We start from the raw sequence: 18,394 nt of genomic DNA, 5'->3' as shown, positions 1-18,394 counted from the left end.
AGACATTGGGGAGGGTATGTGCTATGGTGAGCGCTGTGAATTGTGTAAGACTGCTGAATCACAGACCTGTACCTCTGAAACAAATAATACATTATATGTTAAAAAAAAAAAAAAGAGAGAGAGAGAAAAGACAGTAGGAAGGGAAAAATAAAGGGGGGGAATCAGAGGGGGAGATGAACCATGAGAGAGGATGGACTCTGAGAAACAAACTGAGGGTTCTAGAAGGGAGGGGGTGGGGGGCTGGGTTAGCCTGGTGATGGGTATTAAAGAGGGCACGTATTGAATGGAGCACTGGGTGTTATACGCAAACAATGAATCATGGAACACTACATCAAAATAAATAAATAAATAAATAGGAAAAAAAGAACATTAAGAAAAAGGGCTTACTGCTGATAGAAACAGGTAGGCAATGATGAGGAGGTCAGTGTCTTTCTATTGTAGCTGGTTTCAGGCCATTAAATATTTGCAAGTTCTTCTGAGTGTTATGTCTTACCACTCACTTTGGTAGTTCTTTGTCTCTCACCTTAGTGTCTTAGCCAAAATTTCTATTGTTAACACTGTGACATAAAAATGATTCAATAAAATTCACTAAATGAATAATTCCAGTGAGAGAAATCATAAAATTATTTGTGAAAAATGAAAAATGCCTCTGATAAAATTCAGTATCTATTTAAATATTTTTAACAAAGTAGGATTGGATAGATAATTTCTTAGCTTGATAAAATATATCTATCTCAACCCTCAAACCAGTACAATAATTAAAGTGTGGTGGTGTCCACTGTCACCACTATTACTTAATGTAGTCTGGAGTTATCAGTCTCAACAATTAGAAGAGAGAAAGAAATGAGAGATATAAAGCTGGAAAGCAAAAGATAAAATGATTATTTTTCTCAACAAATGATATAATATCATACCTGGAAGATCCAAAGAATCAAATCTAAGAAAATCAATGATGTTGCTGTGGGTTGTTCTATAAAAAATAATAACCAAAAATCAATGATCCTTTTATGTAGTTACACAAAAACCAATTTGAAAATATAATTGAGAAAAAAAGATGAAATAACAGAAGAAGTGCAATATTTAGAAACAAACTTGTAAGAAATATGAAAGATATACACAAAGAAAGCTCTAACGTGCTAATACCCAAAAGTATAACTGAAAAAAGAAAAAGCATTTTCTATTCTTGAGTAGGAAAACATATCATAAAAACATAATATTCTCTAAATTAATCCTGAAAAATTAATTTGATCTCAATAAAAATACTAATAAGTGTTTTTTAGAACTAAATAATCTGATTCTAAGTTTTATGTGGAAAAAAGAGTAGCAATAAATTGCTTATATTACAGATATTGGAACAGTATAAATACTACAGAATTTAAAACAGCAACTGCTTGGATAGGCAAGTAGATCAATGGAACTAAATAGAGAATCCAGAAAAAGATACAATTTATTAATAAAGGATTTCGGCATCTGATGTAAATCATATTATATTCTAATGGTGAGTAGATGAGTTATTCAGCAAATAAGGATGAAACAGCTAAATGGGTACTAAAATTCAAAGACTTAAATGTAAAAAGTGAAAGCATAAATATACATGAAGAAATCATGAAAGACAAAAAAATTGTTCTTGGAGAGAAATAGTTTTTCTAGAGATAATGTAAAATATTTAAACTATAAAAGAAAAGATGTATAACTTCACATAAAAATAAAATATGAGAAGATAAAATGGGAAAAAATAAATACAATTGACAAAGGATGGGTATTTGGATTATATATAGCTTTCCCAAAAATAAATTTTAGAAAAAGGCCAGTAATCCAACAAATGTGAGATGAGACCATGAAGAAATAGTATATAGAAGGGAAAATACAAATTACTGTTAAGTGTATAAAAAGAGTCTAAACTTCACAATAAAAGATAAGAAAACTGAAAGTACAAAGAAAATGTTCATGTATAAGATTGTCAGAGATATTGAATTAAGTTGATGCTCTGTTGGTGAAGGTGCAGGGAAATAAGCACTCAAAGGTATTGGTGGAAATGTAAATTGGTATAATTCTGTGGAGGGCAATTTGTAATATCTATCAAAATGAAAAAAAATACACATATGCTTTCGCCACCAATATTCCTTCTAGAAATTCATCCTAAAGGGCCACTCGCACAGGTGCAAAATAATCTATGCATAAGGATATTTACTTCACTGATATTTACAACTGCGAAAAGAGTGGAAATAAGCTAATTTTCCAACAATAAGGCACTACTTAATTTAATTACGCATATTCATGTGGCCTTTAAGAAAGATGAGGAAGTTTCATATGTATTGATATAGAATGATCTCTAGAAGATGCTATTATATTATGTAATCATGTAATAGTATGACAAAACTGAAACCTACTGAACACTGCAAATAATGCCACGTTATTCATGGTGAATGAGAGGCTACTTTTCTCTGTATGGCCTTTTGCACATTCTGAATTTTGTAGGATTTGAATTTTGCAACATGTGATTAATTTTATCTATTCAAAAGCATTTAACTTAAATCTATTAAAAATAAGGAACCCTGATGATGATGATGTTGATGATAGCTACCATATATTGAATTCCTCAAATAGGGGCTTTTATATATTATCGTACGGATTTATATTTATTTGAGAGTGAGAGTGCTCACATCCTCGAGCAGTGGAGGGGGAGGGGCAGAGGGAGAAGCCGACTCCGCTGAGATTGGAGCCTGAGGCAGAGCCCTAGGCGGCTCAATCTCATGACCCTGACCCTAAGATCATGACCTCAGCCAAAATCAAGAGTCAGACGCTCAACCAACTGAGCCACACAGGCGCCCCATATTATCTTTTATGTATTATCAATTTTCATAGTGACTATTTAAGACCCATTATATAATTCCCATTTTAAAGATAAGGAAACTGAGGCTCAGAGAGGCTAATTAATGTGCTCAATATTATAGAATTAATAGATTACTTACCATCTGGAAATCAGTTATGTCTAACTTCAAAACCAGAGATATCCAAGATTTGGCCAAGTTCAACTGATCATCACATTTAACTAAGTTTAAATAGATGTTAACCATTTCTCTACCTCATTAAGCCACATAGCACAACTTTTTCTTTTTAAGTGCCAAGTTTGATATAAATTAGCTAAGTTTATTACTATAGTTTGTGATTTTATGTACTTAATCTTGTTCTTTTGAAAGATCCAATTAAGATTACATAAAGGTTTACAACAGTCCTGTTGTGTAAAGGTTCAACATTCCAACAACAAACTAGATAAACATTTTGCCAATCACTAATTAAAAAGCTGGCTCTAAGTACAATAACCTGGAGTCAGTTTGCATTCACATTTCTATTAAAGGCTAATGAATACACAGCTAAACTAATTTAGTCAAATTGTTCCTTCATTGTGTTCAAAGTTAAAACTAACAATTCAGCTTTAGCCCTGAGTCTTTTAAATTATTTTTTCCTCCCCTATTGAGTAAAAGTCTAATTAAAAGCTTTTAGTCTTTCACATTGTGCAGGCTGCTAAGTGATATTGTTTAGTCTGCAGGGATTCAATTATTACTCAGCTTTAAAATATACATTTCTACAAGGATTTTTTTTAACCTACTTTGCCTGGAAGGTTTTGTGTTCTAAAATTTAATTTGATAACAAGATTACTAAATTGTGAAACAAAGAAAAATTACCTTTGGTGTGAGATTTTATGTATATTTGCATTTGGTGTGCAATTTTTTTTTTTTAAAGATTTTATTTATTTATTCATGAGAGACAGAGAGAGAGAGAGACAGAGGCAGAGGGAGAAGCAGGCTCCCCGCAGAGCAGGGAGCCCGATGCGGGACTCGATCCCAGGACCCTGGGATCATGACCTGAGCCGAAGGCAGACGCTTAACCGACTGAGCCACCCTGGCGTCCCTGGTGTGCAATTTTAACTCAGCCCTAAGACTTAACGACTTACTCTAAGTTTCAAGTCAGGTGGCGTGGAGATGTAAAAAGTATCCCAAATACTATATAGTAAGTGTGAGTTTAACTCTACATCTTCATAAACAGAGACTGCTTATATAATTTGTAGGGCCTGGTACAAAATGACAACGTGGGGTCTCTTGTGCAAAAACTAAGAATTTCAATATGGCTGCAGCAGAGCATTAAACCAAGCACAAAGCCCTTCTGACCACGAGGCCCTGTGCAGTTGTCCAGGCTGTGAGCTTGTAAAGCCAGCCCTGCTCACAAGTGTCAAGTGTAGAAATCTCACATTATGTTACTATTACTTTTTAAATTAAAATGACTCTCCAAATCCCGTTCTACTAGACTGACAGATGTGTTCCCACTTTTAAGCCTCCTGGCTTAGAGGTCTGAGGGCCTTACAAACACCGAAGGCTCTTGGTCTTCATCTGCTGTGATTGCCACCGAAAAGCTCCAAGTTTAAGGCCACTATTTTGCCTCTGTTGCTGAAGCGACCTGGAATGCTGGACTGGAATTTTGTGCCTAGCATTCAACTTTTCTAGCTACATAACATTTATAATCCAAATCAATACATTTTGAGAGTAAACAGGGTCCACACTGACCTAACTGGCCTGAAATGGGCCTGCCCAAGAGAGCTGGGAGGCATCGTCATCCTCATGCAGGCACTTAGTCCTCAAGTCTCCAGGTCTCCGGGGCCATGGAGGACTGGGATGGGATTTCCACCCTTAGCAGAACCTGCACACTTCCACCCTCTCTGTGGGCTTGGGGAGACTCTCCTCTGTGCAACCTGACAAGTAAAACCCGGGCATAGAAAAGACAATCAATTTAAATGAGTTTGAACTGCCTATTATTTTCTTCCATTTCTGCTTCCAATGATTCAAAGATTGTCTCTCATTTTGGTTCTTCTATCTATTTATTTTCTCAGACAGAGAATTGGCTATAGGTAGCCAGAATGTTTAAATACTACAAAACAAAACAAAACCACCACCACAACAAAAAGTGCTAGTATTATGAAAGAACGGAATTTTTTAAGTGTTATTTTTTTCATGTAACAAATGTATGAACATAAAAACAAACTAAAAAATGTGAAAATATTTTTGAAGAACATGTTTCTTAAAAAAAAATTTCCATTTCCCCGTTTTCTAAAAACATGTACGCTGTCTATAATAGATTTGTTCTTTTGTTATGCAGGGCTATCACATTAATTAGAGTAGAGCAGTTAAAAACATATGCACTAAAGCTAATGGGCCTGGATTGGAATCCTTGCTTAGCTGTGAGATCTTGGATAAGTCACTTAAACTCTCTGTGTTTCAGGGTCCTCATCTGTAAAATGGGAATACTAATAGTTCCACATCATAGTGTTATGGTGAGCATTACATGCTAATATATATTTAAAGTAATTTAAACATTATTAGTCAATATGTGTGAATAACTATAATTAATATATTATACTTGGTAAAATAACTCAGAAACATTTGTGCCTCCAATAAATGACCCAATTTTGAGTTTCTAAGACTGCTTTAAAATAAAAACCATGTGTCAGTATTTCAAAGATCAGACATCTCTTGCACTATCCTTAATGTGTCCACCTCCTTTCCCCATACCACAGAGTCGACTCAGAGTAAAACGGAGGTGTTATCCTAATAGTAAAGTGAATACATTTTATTATATGGCTGTTCTAGACCTTGATTTGAGTTGATTGAAGTGTTTTGTTTTGGGGGCACCTGGGTGGCTCCGTCATTAAGTGTCTGCCTTCAGCTCAGGTCATGATCCCAGGATCCTGGGATGGAGCCACCAAGTCAGACTCCCTGCTCAGCGGGGAGTCTTCTCCCTCTCCCTCTGCCTCTCCCCCCACTCATTCTTTCTCTCTCTCTCTCTCTCTCAAATAAATAGATAAAATCTTAAAAAAAAAGGAAATGTTTTGTTTTGTTTTCTTTGCTTCACTCCAATGCTCGATCTTGCTCTTAGTAATTGAGAGGGCTAATAATGGGCCACTAGTTAAGTGGGCATTACAATAGCTCACAAATTTATTGTGAAGATGAAATAATATATTGTATATGAAAAAATTTAAAAAAAAAGAAAAAAATTTTAATAGATACTATAGTGATACATACATTGAGGGTTTTATTGTTGCTGATTTACATGCTAATATTATTGGATGTAGGACCTAAGGAATATTAAACTTATATGTAATATTCATTGCAATCATGAAAATTCTAATGGAATTTTTCACAGAAATAGAAAAAAATGATCATAATTTTTGTACAGAATCACAAAAGACTGAATAGCCAAAGCCATCTTGAGAAAAAACAAAGCTAGAGGCATCACACTTCCTGACTTCAAACCATAATACAAAGCTATAATAATCAAAACAGTATGGTATTGGCATAAAAACAGATACATAGATCAGTGGAACAGTATAGAAATCCCAGATATAAACCCTTTCATATATCCTCAATTGATTTTTGACAAAGGAGCCAACAATATACAATGGGGTAAGGATAGTCTCTTTAATAGATAGTGTTGGGAAAATTGGACAGCCATATGCATAAGAAAACGACTGGACCACTATCTTACTTCATACACAAAAATTAACTCAAAATGGATGAAAGACTCAAATATAAGACCTGAAACTGTAAAACTCTTAGAAGAAAATATAGGGGGTAAGCAATTTAACATTGGTCTTGGCAATGATTTCTTTGGATTCGATACAAAAAGCAAAGGCAACACAAGCAAAAACATCTAAGTGGGATTACATCAAACTAAAAAAACTTTTGCATAGCAAAGGAAACCATTAACAAAATGAAAAGCAAACTTTGGAATGGAAGAAAATATTTGCAAACCATATATGCAGTAAGGGTTAATACCCAGATTATATAAGGGACTTATACAATTTAACAACAGAAAAATAAACCAATTTTAAAAAGGCCAAGGACCTGAAGAGACATTTTTTTGAAGAAGGCATTCAGATGGCCAACAGGTACATGACAGGGTGCTCAGCATCACTAATCATTAGGAAAATCAAAACCACAATGAGATATTGCCTCACACTTGTTAGCAAATGCAGGTGAGGATGTGGAGGAAAGGGAAGACTTATGTACTGTTTATGAGAATGTAAACTGCTACAACCACTGTGGAAAACAGCATAGAGGTTCTTTAAGAAATTAAAAATGGAACTAATATATGATCCAGCAATCCTACTTCTGGGTATAGCCAAAAGAAATGATACTGGGATCTCAAAGAGATATCTGTACTTCTGTGTTCATAGCAGCATTACTCACAGTAGCCAAGGTATGAAAACAACCTAAGTGTCTGTCATCAGATAAATGGATAAAGAAAATGTGGTATAAATGGAATATTATTCAGCCTTTAAAAAGAAAAGTATACTGTTAATTGTAACATGGATGATCCCAGAGGGCATTATGCTAAGTGAAATAAATCAGGCAGAGAAATACCATTCTGCATGTGAGATCTTAAAAAAAAAAAAAAATGTCAAATTCATAGAAACAGAGAGTAGAAATGTGGTTGCCGGGGGCTAAGGGGAGGGGAAATAAGGTGAGGTTGGTAAAAGGGTACAAACTTTCAAATGTAAGATGAATAAGGTCTGAGGATCTAATGTGTAACATGGTGACTGCAGTTGATAACATTGTACTGTATAATTGAAATGTACTAAGACAGTAGAACTTAAGAAAAAAAAGGTGAGGGGCTCCTGGGTGGCTCAGTCGATTAAGTGTCTGCCTTAGGCTCAGGTCGTGATCTCAGGGTCCTGGGATCAATCCCCGCTTCTTCCTCTCCCTCTGCCTCTGCCTCTCCCCCTGCTTATGCTCTCTCTCTCTGTGTGTCAAATAAATAAATAAAATCTTAAAAAAAAAGAAAAAAGAAAGAAGAAAAGGTCAATATGTGAGGTGATGGATGTGTTAATTAACTCAATGAAGGGGATCATTTCACAATATATACACATATCAAATCATCACATTTTACCTTTTAAATATCTTACAATTTTATTTGTTAGTCATACCTCAGTAAAGCCGGGGGTGGGGGGAGCTGATTTCTCTACTACAATTCCTAAATCCAGTTTTCAGTACGTAAGCTTTGTCTGAGGAGAGGGCTCCAAACCTCATGTAAAAAGGCTGTGCCGAGAGAAGAATAAGAGATTGTGCAGCTTTGGGAAGCTAAGCCCTGTAACACTGAAGGTGGAGACAGATATTGAAACTGGTTTCACTGTGTCTTCTTGACTGAAAAAAAAAAAAGCTCTTAAGGCTAAAATTAAAATCCTTAAAAATATTTTTATGGTATAGATGTGACCCAAGTATTGGATATTTTATAATGAACTTCATTATGAATATTTGTTACTTATTTGATCGTCCTGTTTTTCATGAGATTGAGCATTTAAAAGATTTTTTCCCCATGTGATCAGATTCTCTTGACCCTAGTTGACATCATTCAAATATAAACTAAAGCTATATCTTAGAAATTGCCAAGTCAGAGAAATCAGGATAATTGGAAATTCTATGAAATAACTTCAGTTGCTTCCCCTTGACCCCCTCCTTTTCTCTGTTCAGCTTCCTTGACCCAGCCTCGCAATCTCTTATTCAGTTTTTCCTCAAACACCCAAATGATACGAAGGAAACCAGACATTCCTAATTATAGTGTGCATACAATTTACAATCTTATTCAACCAGTTTATATTAGCATAATGGATTCTGTAAAGACCCTGTCACGTCCCCCCCCCCCCCCCCCCCCCCCCCCCCCCAGCCAGAGAGGAGCGCTCTCCCCTGTGGTTGGCAGGTCCTTAGACAACAGCTTACATAACCTTGCTTTCAATGTTAATCACTCAAGTTTCTCATTTAAAGCTTGTAATGGTAGTAATTAGGTAAAAATGACTTTATTGTAATAGTTTCCCTATCACTGCCAACGTTACCTTAACCAAATTTTCACAGAAAAGGAGAAACAGAGAATCTTCAATTTACGCTTACGGGAACTTTTTTTTGCACAACCTTTGTTTCCACTTCAATGAGATGCACATTCAGATGGAAACCTTTAGGGAATAGTTAATGGCCAAAATGAATTTCCCTTAATACCCCCACTAAATTGTCAACTTGCTAGCAGAAGACTATCTCAATAACAGCTAAATTAGAAGTGTAATTGAATGAGATGTGAGTACAGAAGAACAAACTGGTGAAACTTTCTATTTAAACTCAATTTTCAATAGTCTGCCAAGTCCTTAAGTCTTCAGAGCTATCAGTTTGGTTTAAAAAAAAAAAAGATCATATTCATGATTGTCTAGTTCATTTTCATTTACCACTTCAGTCCCTTAAGAGAACTATGTTTTAAACAGTCCCTGTTTTCCTACCAGCCTAGTGGTCTCTGGCTTTTCCTTAATTGCCTTCTCAAAGTACATTCCTCCACTGGAGGAAGTCATGGCACCATTTGGGGATCTGAGATACTTTCGAGTCCACAGTAATGATGTCAGAGGGGAAGTCTTCATGAATATAAGCACATTTTTCCTGAACCACTCTCCCACTATCTCTCTCTCTCTCTCAATTAGTTTGCAATCTGGAAGGGCCTAGAAAATTTCTATCAGCTCACTGAAGGTCCAGTGAAGTTAATGAGGGAATAAGGTTCTGGTTCCAGCCAGAGGCAGAGCTGCCACCACAGCCCAGACCTCTACCACTCTCCTCATTAAGCCACCTGTCAGGTGACTAATTGTTAATTTTATATCTCTACTTCCATGAGTTTTAGCTTTTCTTATTGTTCCTTCTCTATGCTTTTGTTCATTTCTTCTTTAACCCCCTGAGGCTGATTGTTTCTTATTTCACTTAAATTCATATTGCTGTTTTATCTTCGTTTTTTTCTCTTTCAAGACTTTTGGCTCTTCCATTTCCAAATACCTGCCGAGTGAATGAATAAATGGAATGAAATGATATCAGGATAGCTGTGGTGGTACAGTGTCTAGGAATATGGATATAATGCTCTTTGGGCTGGTATTTTCTTAGATGGTGCTCAGTTTTACATCGGTTGAAGGGTAAACCATAAGTACTTCTTAACATTTTCTTTTATTAAACTGAAAGCTGTTTTCAAGTTGTGCAAAATCACAAGTTGCTCCTGTAAGCCACAAAATTAATGGCTTAAAACGACACAAATTCATTATCTCACAGTGGTATAAGTCAGATGACCGAGTGGGTTCAGCTTGGTCCTCTGCTCTGGGTCTCGCAAAGCTGTAATAAAGGTGTTGGCCCGCTGAATTCTTATTGAGATGCTCTCGGGAAGCTGCTTTCAGGTTCATTCAGGTTGTTGGTAGAATTCAGGTCTGTGGGACTGTAGAAGTGAGGTACCCATTTCTTTGATCAATGTCAGCAGGAGCCTCCCTAAGCTCCTTAAGGCTGCCTCAACTCCTTGTTACCCTTTCATCTTCAAGCTGGGAACTACATGTCCAGTACTTCTCACACTTTGAATTTCTGACTTCTCTTCTGCCTCAGCCAGAGAAAATTTCCTGTTTTTACCGGCTGGTATAATTGGCTTGAGCCCACCTGGATAACCCAGAATAATCTACCTATTCAAGAGTCTGTACCTTAATTACCTCTAAATTTCTTTGGCACACTCAGGGCTCCTGAGTGGCTCAATCGGTTAAGCATCTGCCTTTGGCTCAGGTCATGAGCTCAGGGTTCTGGGATGGAGCCCTGTGTCCAACTCCCTGCTCACTGGGGAGCCTGCTACTCCCTCTCCCTCTGCCCTTCCCCCCCCCATTCTTTCTCTCAAATAAATTTAAAAAAAAATCTTAAAAAAAATAAATTTCTTTTGCCACACAGTGTAACATTTCCTTATGTTCCAGGAATCAAGATAGGGACATCTTTGGGGGACCATTCTGCCTACCACAGTCTCCAAATCAGAATTCTCATAAGGAATTCTGATCAAGAATTTTTAATTCCCATGTCATTGTGAATAATAAGCAGAATTAATAATTAGCAGTAATTAGCACCACTGAAAGCATGGAATTTTAAAAATCTTGTCAATAATCTAGAATCTTTTGTGAAAATAATATGAATGAGTTTTTAAAATTTGCGTACACTAAGGTTCACTTTGTGTTGTGAAATGCATGTCAAGTATCCACTATTAAAGTATATGCAGAATAGTTTCACCTATGTGCTTCACTTATTTATCCCTACCCCATCTTCCTGAACCCTTAACAACCACTGATCTTTTTACTCTCTCTGTAGTTTTGCTTTTTCCAAAATGTCATATAGTTGGAATAATATGATATGTAGACATTTCACTTAACAATAAACACTCGTTTTCTCCCTATACTTTAACTGATTGACAGTCCATTTCTTTTTATTACCGAATAATATTCCATTGTAGAACTACATCACACTTTCTTTATTCATTCACCTATTTAAGGACATCTTGATTGCTTCAGGTTTTTGGTGATTATAAATACAGCTGCTATAGACACTCGTGCACAGCTTTTGCTTTGTTTTGTTTTGTTTTGGACATAGTGTTTAATTCAATTGTGTAAATACCCAGGAGCATGATTGTTGGATCGTATGATAAGACTGTTTAACTTTGTAAGACACTGCCGTCTGTCCCCCAAATTGGTTGTACCAATTCATAGTCCCGCCAGCAATAAATAAAAGTTTCTATGGCTCTGTGTCCTTGCTAGGATCTGGTATTTCAGTTTTTTTGGATTTTAGCCATTATAATAGGTGTGTAATGATATCTTATTGTTGTTTTGATTTACATTTCCCTAAGGACAAATGGTGTTGATCATCTTTTCATATGCTTATTTTCCATTTGTGTATCTTCTTTGTTGAGGTATCTATTCAAATCTTTTACCATTTTTAATTTTGGGGGGGTGGTAGTTAAGAGTTTTTGAATTTTTTGAGTAGAAATCTTTTATCAGATAATGTGTTTTGCAAATATTTTCTCCTAGTCTGTGACTTATCCTTTTATTCTCTTAACAATGTGTTTTGCAGAGCAGAAGCTTTTATTTTATTAAAGTGTGATATCAATTTTTCTTCCATGGATCCTACTTTTGGTGTTGTATCTATAAACTTATCACCAAACCCAAGGTCACCTAGCTTCCTCCTATGTTTTCTCTAGATGTTTTACAGTTTTCATATTACATGTAGGACTGTTTTTACATTTACATTTTGACTTAATTTATATGTAAAGTGTAAGGGCTATGTCCAGATTCTTTGTGCACATAGATGTCCAATTAAATTGCCCCAGCACCATTTATTGAGAAAACTATCCTTTCTCCACTGAATTTCCTTTGCTCCTTTGTCATGAATTAGTGTGACTATATTTGTGTGGGTCTGTTTATGGGCTTTCTATTATCTTCCATTGTTTAATGTGTCTTTCTTTCTTTCTTTCTTTCTTTCTTTCTTTCTTTCTTTCTTTCTTTCTTTTTTTTTACTTTGCCAATACCACACTGTCTTGAACTTTGTAGCTTTACAGTACATTTTGAGATCTGGTAATATCAATTGTCCAATTTTTACTCCTTCAGTATCATGATGACTATTCTGCATTTTGTGCCTTTCATATAAACTTTATAATCACTTTAGCAATCTCCACAAAGTCACTTGCTGGGGTTTTGATTAGATTGCATTGAATCTATTGATCAATTTGAAAAGAATGACATTTTAATGATACTGAGTCTTCTAACCATGAACAAATCCATTTGTTTAAACTTTCTTTGATTTCTTTCATCAGAGTTGTGTGGCTTTCTGCATATAGATCCTGCACATATTTTCTTTTTAGATTTATACAGAACTATTTAATCTTTTTGGTGTTCATTTAAATGGTATTGTTTTAAATTTAGAATCCTAATTATTGGGGCACTTGGGTGGTTCCGTCTGTTGAGCGTCCAATTCTTGGTTTCAGCTCAGGTCATGATCTCAGGGTCATAGGATCAAGCCCTGCCTCAGACTCTGGTCAACACGGAATCTGCATGAGATTCTCTCTCCCTCTTCCTTACCCTCTGCCGCTCTCCCTGCTCACTCACGCTCTCTTGCTCTCTCACTCTTTCTCAAATAAATAAATAAATAAAATCCTTAAAAATTCTAATTATTCTTTGCTGGCATAAAGGAAAACAATTGATTTTTATGTATTTACCTTGTATCATTTGACAATAGAATTGCTTGTTAATTTCAGGAGGTTTTTTTTTTTGTTGATTTTATTGATTCTTTAGAATTTTCTACATAGATAGTCATGCCATCTGCAAAGATAGATTTTTTTTCTTCCCAGTATTTACACATTTGATTTTTCTTGTCTTATTTCACTATTTATGATTTATAGTCTGATATCAAATAGAAGTAGTGAGAGTTTGCTTTTCTCCCAATCTCAGAGGGAAAACATCCAGTTTCTCACAAATAGATATGATTTTAACTTTAGGTATTTTTGGCAAATATTCTCTATCAAGCTGAGGAAATTTCCCTTTATTCCTAGTTTGCTGAGAGTTTTTATTATAGATAGGCTTGGATTTTGTCAGATGCTCTTCCTATATCAATTATTATGATCATGCGATTTTTTCCTATTTAGCCTGATGATGTGGTAAATACATTCATTGATTTTCTAATGTTGAACCCAGCCTTGCAAACCAGGAATAAATCCCACCTGGTTGTCGTTATAATTGGTGATTAGATTTTAATATGTTGAGGATTTTTGTATCTTTGTTCATAAGAGATATTTGGCTATAGTTATTCTTTCTGGTAATGCTTTTGGTTTTTGGTTTGGGTTTTGCATTAATATATTTTTTATTGTGACAAAATATGCATAACATAATATTGATCATATTAACCACTGAAGTGTACATTTCAGTGAAATTAAATACATTCATAATATTGTATAACCGTCACCAGTATCTATAAAAACTTTTCATCATCCCTGAAAAATATTTCTGTACTCATTAAGCAATAGCCTTCCCCTCCTTCCTCTCACCAGCCCTGGCAGCCTCTATTTCACTCTGTGTCTCTATAAGTTTATCTATTCTTGGTACCTCATCTGTGTACTCTGTCATTTTGTGTACACTATTTGCTCTGCTTCTGGTGAATTTTGCTGGGTATAATGTTTTCAAAGTCCATCCATGTTAAAGAATATATCAAAAAGTCATTCTTTATGGCTGAATAATATTTCACTATTCAGTATTTCATTATACAGTATATAAGAGCACATTTTGTTTCCCATTATCTGTTGATGGACCCTTGAGTTGTTTGCACATTTTGGCTATTTTGAATAATGCTGCTATAAGTATTTGTGTACAAATATCTTTTCAAGATCCTTATTTCAGTTCTTTTGAGTGTATATCTAGGAGTAGAACTGCTAAGTCAAATGGTATTTCTATATATTACCTTTTGAAAAACCACTGTTTTTGACGGTGGATGCATGATTTTACATTCTCACCAACAGTGCACAAATGTTCCAATTTCTCCATATGCTCACCAATATTTGTTATTTTCTGTTTGTTTAATTATAACCATCCTAATATATATGAAGTGGTTTCTGATTGTGGTTTTGATTTGTAGTCCCCTAATAACTAATGATGTTGAGCATCTTTTCATGTACTTGTGGCCATATGCTTTGGAAAATGTCTATTCAAGTTCTTTGCCCATTTTTGAATTGAGTTCCTTGTTGTTGTTTTTAGGACTTGTTCATATATTCTGGATATCAATCCCTGATCAGATATAGAATTTGCAAATACTTTCTCCCATTCAGTAAATTGTCTTTTATCTTCTTGATAGTATTCTTTGATACACAAAATTCTTAATTTTGGTGAAGTCCAGTTTATCTATTTTTTCTTTTGTTGCCTGTACTTTTTGGTGTCATATCCTTGAAGTCATTGCCAAACCTGACACCATGAAGATTTCTTCCAGTGTTTTTCTGTAAGAACTTTATAGTTTTAGCTCCTAAATTCAGGTCATTTATAGTTTGAGGTAATTTTTGTGTATGGTGTTAGTTAAGGATCCAATTTCTTTCTTTTGCATATAGATATCCAGTTTAGCTACCACCATTTGTTGAAAAGATTGTCCTTTTCCCATTGAATGGTCTTGGCACTCTTGTCAAAAATCAATTGACCATATATGTGGCGGTTTACTTCTGGGCTCTCTATTCAATTCTGTTGGTTCATATGTCTATCCTTATGCCAGTGCCATACTCTCTTGATTACGATGGCTTTGTAGGTAAATTTCAAAATTGGGAAATGTGAATCCTCTAACTCCAAACTTTATTTTTCTTTTTCAAGATTGTTTTGGCTATTTGGAATTCTTTTCAATTCCATATGAATTTGATGATCAGTTCTTATCCATAAATCTGTTTCTAAGAAAAAAATACATCAATTAATCCATTTGCCTATTGAAGAGATTCTAGTAAGATATTGCCCACTAAAAATTAACAGCAATGGATTGTACTACTATATAAATACATCAATCAGTAACTCTTTCATCTAAATAAGAAAACATCCCATTCTGGACAAAAGTAAATGACCTGAAACACTCAACAACTATTGCTGCCTAAGAAGGATTTTGTCTCTAACTACCATTTCAAATCATTCATATACTGTTGCTGTTCTCAAACTTGGTAGCACATAAGAACCACCTGACAAGCTTTTAAGAAAAGTATGCAACCCCTCTCTCAATAATGGATGGATCAACTAGAGAGAAGTAAAGAAAAAGGTGACTTGAACAACAGCAACAAAATAAAACCACTAGATAGACCTAACAGACATATATAGGACACTTTAGCCGACAACAGCAGAAGAGACATGCATTTTTTTTTAAAGATTATATTTATTTATTTGAGAGAGAGAGAGCACACGCACAAGTGGGGAGAGAGGCAGAGGGGGAGGGAAAAGGAGAGAATTTCAAGCAGACTCTGTGCTGAGCACAGAGCCCACCACTTGCTTCAATCTCAAGAGCCAATCATGACCAGAGCCAAAACCAAGAGTCCGATGCTCAACCAACTGAGCCACCCAGGAACCCCCAGAATAGACATTCTTAAGTGTACATGAAACATTCTCTAGGATAGACCATATGTTAGGCCACAAAAAAGTCTTTATAAATTTTAAAAGATTGAAATTATACAAAGTATCTTTTCTGACCACAAATAAAGTTAGAAATCAATAACTAATGGGAAACAGGAAAGTCACGAATATATGGAATTAAACAATGCACTCTTAAACAAGCAAAAGGTCAAAAAAATTATAAGGAAAATTAGACCAAAAGGTCAAAAAAGAAATCATAAGGAAAATTAGGAAATATTTAGAGACAAATGAAAATAAAATACAACATCTTGGTATGTCTCTTAGGTCTCAGTTTACCATTTAGAAACCTAAAATTTTCTTCATGTTAAAAATGAAAGAGTAGGGGGGCACCTGGGTGGCTCAGCTGGTTAAGTGGCTGCCTTCTGCTCAGGTCATGATCCTAAGGTCCTGGGATCGAGTCCCACATCAGGCTCCTTGCTCAGCAGGAAACCTGCTTATCCCTCTACCTGCTGCATGCTTCTCCCTCTGCCCACTACTCCCCCTGCTTGTGCTCACTCACTCTCTCTCTCATTAAAAAAAAAAAAAAATGAAAGAGTAGGTATTTTAGCTGTCAAAGACTAAGTTCTTACTTGCAAAGATGAAACTAAAGATATATGGATTAATGTATGGATTAATTAATGGATTGTTCTCCAAAAAAATGATTTCATTTTATTGTTGTATCTCATCAGCCTAGAACAGAACTCTAAAATTGGTATTAAATATCTACCATAGATTCTCTGGGCTCTCTGACTCATGAAAGAAATATTGGCATTTTAAACATATATGGCTAACCCCTTGAATAAGAATTCTGGTTCTTTCTTTCATGGCTAATCTTTCAATCAACAGGAAATTGTATTTCTAAATATTCAATACAATTATTCAACCCTCAATATAAATTGAAGAAGGTGAAAAGAGTGCACATTTGCAGTCTAGGAAATACGATGAATTGGGTAAGAAAAGTTCATGTATTAAGTGAGGAAATGTAATAAAATATCAATATTCAATTTCTTTCTATTGATTAGGTCTTAATTTTAGGAAATGTTTAATAAAACTTTTCTTTACTTTGATAATTAGCAAATCAGTCACCTGAAAGATGAGGTAGTATATTTTTTCTTAAATAACAATAATTTGAAAAAGTAATACTTTTTGGTTCATTTTACAATCTGCTTGTATGTCTTAACTTAAGCCTGGAATATTATTTTATGTAATGAATGATCAGTTATGTTCAGACAAATTTAAATACAGCTGAAGGCTGGAAGAGAGCATATTCTGGAATGGGACTAAAATGTGCATTTCATGGTGGACTTTGGGACCTGAGGGACATGAGCAAAGGTCAGTAACTGGAACAGATCATATTGTTGGCACCAGTTAGAAAGTAGCCGTCATAGTAAAGTCTGAGAGCAAGGAATAATAGTCAGAAATAAATCTGTATCTGGGACAATAGGGCCAGAGGTATGGACAGGGTTAGGGATAGATTCTGAAGTTAGAATACACTGAATGAAGTATGGTTGGAAATGTTGATAGGCCGATCAAGATTTGATAGGCATAGGAAATATTAATAATCCAAGATCACAAATATTTGCACCTAAATTTTCTAAGAGTTTTACACTTTGAGAAAGCCATTCCTGGGTTGTGAAACTTGTAAGAGGCTGGGGGAAGAGTTACATCTCAAAGGTGCAGAGAAAGAATTTACAGTTATAAGTTATATAAAGTAAATGCTCTAAGTAAGGGATGTCAGGAGACTACAGGGATGCAGAAGCCTGTCTAAAGTTTAGGGAGGCTGAGGGAAGTGTTAAGACCATCTTGGTCATAATTCCAACGCTTTGTTTGGTTACAGGTCTATTCACATTCTGTATTCCTTTTTGAGTCATGTTGATAGTTTGTGTCTTTCTAAGAACTTGTCCATCTTATCTAGATTATCTAAATTTTAGAATACAATTGTTCATTTTATTACCTTATTCTTTTCATTTCCTGATTTATTTTAGGAAATAGGATAAAGTTGGTCCCTATTTCTCTCAAAGCACAAGTTGATATATTTTTAATGACTGATTTGTTTGTTTTATTCATGTTTCTCCTTCATTTTGACTCAGTTTTAGTAAGTTCTTTTTCGAGAAAACTATTTTGTTCAGTTTCACATTTATCAACATTAAGTCATTAATAGTATTGTTTACACTTAAATTTTTTTGCTTTTTCTGTAGTTATGACACTTCTATTAATACTGTCTTTTCTTAATAAATCTTACCATAAATTTGTTCATTTGCTTAGGCTTTTTTAAAAAAAAAGCCATATTTTGGGTCCATTGATTCTATTTTATCTTTATTTTCTATTTTATGGTGTTTCACATCATATTTATTTCATTTTGTATATGTTCTTTGAATTTAGTCTATTGTAATTTTTCTAACTTTCTAACTGTAACCC

The 18,394-nt window shown here is 34.8% G+C and overlaps 1 protein-coding gene across 1 annotated transcript in view; it reads left to right on the top strand.

The window, feature by feature from the left end:
* Positions 1 to 18,394, top strand: part of GRIK2 (glutamate ionotropic receptor kainate type subunit 2) — a 1,100,253-nt gene that overhangs the window by 366,669 nt on the left and 715,190 nt on the right. The gene's annotated exons all lie outside the window — the stretch shown is intronic.

Source organism: Phoca vitulina, unplaced genomic scaffold (genome assembly GCF_004348235.1).
Source record: "Phoca vitulina isolate PV1807 unplaced genomic scaffold, GSC_HSeal_1.0 scaffold9, whole genome shotgun sequence".
Taxonomy (NCBI): domain Eukaryota; kingdom Metazoa; phylum Chordata; class Mammalia; order Carnivora; family Phocidae; genus Phoca; species Phoca vitulina.
Note: the sequence above shows the minus strand (reverse complement) of the source record. Positions and strands in the feature narration are given on the sequence as shown.